Source organism: Vicia villosa, unplaced genomic scaffold (assembly GCF_029867415.1).
Source record: "Vicia villosa cultivar HV-30 ecotype Madison, WI unplaced genomic scaffold, Vvil1.0 ctg.000030F_1_1, whole genome shotgun sequence".
In the NCBI taxonomy this organism is placed as follows: Eukaryota; Viridiplantae; Streptophyta; class Magnoliopsida; order Fabales; family Fabaceae; genus Vicia; species Vicia villosa.
Window position 1 is genome coordinate 2,176,309 of NW_026704964.1, and position 3,125 is coordinate 2,179,433.

Here is a 3,125-nt window from a genome sequence, read left to right on the forward strand (position 1 = left end):
AACATTAATTTTTGGGGTATAATAGAGACTCAAATTATTATATTATAAATATTTAAATTCTCTTTTATATTGATACAAATTTTATTTGTCTTTTATTGTAACTTTCTATCTAATTTATATTTTTATCTAATTATCTTTTATTGATTGATTTGAATACGGAGAAGATCATAAATTTCTAATGCATCATTGTTGCTTGCTTGGGAATTTTGTGAAATGATCATTCATGTGGCTACATAAGTAAATATTGTTAACTCCAATGTATGCCTCAATAAAAATTCTACTTTATTGATATAGTATTTGTTAGTTTGTTATTTTATGAGTGTAATGTTTCAATTCGACATAGATGTAAGTATTGTAGAATAAGTATAATGATTCTCAAATTTTTGTGATTATATTATATGTGTATTTTCTTTTTTATCTTATATATCACATCATATAAAGTGTATATTGAACAAAAATATATTATGTTTAGACAAAATGTTTAATGTAAAGTATAATATTAACTAAAATTTCTTAATCATCTATCACCTAAAAAATGTTAAATATAAAAAAGTATCATTTATTCTTCATCATTTTAATAATGAAATTAAATAAAAATAAAAATCTGCATCTCAAACATGTTATAGTATATCTACCACAACTAATTTTCTCTCATGGACAACTATATGTTGTCATATCAAGAACATCCACTCAAACATGTTATATTATATCTGCCACAACTAATTTTCTCTCATGAACAACTATATGTTTCTATATAAGGGTTACTTCAAGGAAATAGTTGAAGATGTTGGTGACTAACAATGAATGTGGAGATATAGATACAACATTAAATGTAGTTTAAAAAGAAGTATTAAATAATATTTTTTAGTTGATTAATATTTCTTTTTTAAATTTATATATTTTAAATTATCATAATAGATTTTTTATCTAATTTATTGTCTTTCACATTAAAAAATTATTAATATAATTGCAAAAATAATCTAAATGGCCTAAAAGATAATTTTATACTTTCACATAAAAAAAAAACAATAGTATAATTGCAAACATAATCTAAATGGCCTAAAAGATAATTTTATATGCTTTCACATAAAAAAATTAATAGTATAATTGCAAACATAATCTAAATAGTCTACAAAATAATTTTATATGCTTTCACATTATAAAAATTAATAGTATAATTTCTAACATGATCTAAATTGCCTACAAGATGATTTATATGCTTTCATATTAAAAAATTAATAGTATAATTGCAAACATAATCTAAATGGCATACAAGATAATTTTATATGCTTTCACATTAAAAAAATTAATAGTATAATTGCAAACATAAACTAAATGACTTTTAAAATAATTTTATATGTAAATAAAAAATTAAATATCAACTATTATAAAAAAATTGAAGTTTTATTTCAAATATATCCGTGCGAAGCACGGGCCGGTGATCTAGTAGTTTAATAAATTTTTAGAATTAACTCATTTGGATTCAACTAGGGTTTCTTAATGAATTGACGGGTAGATGTGAACGTATCTATGAGATACCAGTTATTGACCGATTGTTTTATAAATTTAAAGTTATAAAAATAATTGACGGGTAAATGTGAATGTATCTATGAGATATCAGTTATTGATTGGTCATTTTAATGTCTACCTTTTAACTATTTCTTTTGTTACTATTTTATAATATTGAAGTTATAAAAATAATTGTACGATTTATTATAAATATGAATCAATGCTTAAAAGTTGATACATATTATTAGTATATAATTGAAATTACGTGAATACTTATGAAATGCAAAATAAAGTATATTATGTTTGATATTCCAAACACATGAATTAAATTTTGATAAATGATTATAAGTTATTAATATATTAATGTTATCTAACTGAAAATATGATGTCATATTTAATAATTTAGTCATTGATACGTGTAATATGAATCCATATATTTATTGTTTTTACTTAAAGAGCTAAAAAATTTGATGTATTATTAGCTCTTTCATTGTTAACTATTATGTTTTTGGGATTAATATTGACTAAAATTTGTTTGCATTTTGGTTAAATATATATAGTTGATTTATATAAAAAAAAACTTTACAAGTGATATTTGGATACATGTAATATGAAACCTCGACTAGACTCGTGCGATAGGACAAATTTCCTACTAGTTCTTATTATAGTAGTTGAAAAACTAATAGGTCTTTAGTGGGTGGGTTATCAAAGGACTAAGTAACAAGAAATAGCTCTTTAATAAAAAATATAAAAAATAGCTTTCATAGCCACCTTTCATTTAGTTAACCCCACTGGTGTAACTCACCTTTCAATTTATTTGTATTAATAATAGTACAAATAATTAAATAAATAAATAACTAATAACAATCATAAATTTTATAAAAAAAAAACTAATAACTTCCATTCGAACAAATTTTAACTCCCTCATTAAAAAATTAAATTTTAACCCCCTTTAACTATTTAACTCCATGTTTCAACAAAAAATAATAGCAATAATTAATTTTATAAAAAATACTTAATTACTCCCCATTTAAACAAAATATTTTTTAACCTTTCTTAACCATTTAATCACACATTTCAATTAGTTTTTAATAATAATAATAATAATAATAATAATAATTTTATTATTATTATTATATTATTATTATTATATTAATAATAATAATAATAATAATAATAATTATTATTATTATAATAATAATTATTATTATTATTACTACTACTACTGAAGTATTTGTTATGACATGATATCTTTTAAAATTCTAATTGTTTTTAAGAAAAATTTAATTTAGTTAAAAATTATAGGCACACTAAAAAATAACAATCACATTATAAAAATTATGATTCATTTTAACAAAGGGATGAAGAATAATTATTGGGATATAGGATGGAATTTTTTTAGGGGTGTCTTTGAATTATATTTTGTTTTTATTTAGATGATAGTTTATTAGAAAATTGTGGATTTCTTTTGAAGTATTTTTTGAGCTACCGAAACAATTAGGACCTTAAGCCAGTTAATTAGAATAAGTAAAATAGATTATGACAGTATCTTAATGATTGGTAGCAGATCTTATCCAAAAAATTTAAAATTGCCAAAGATAATCGATTATTCTGAT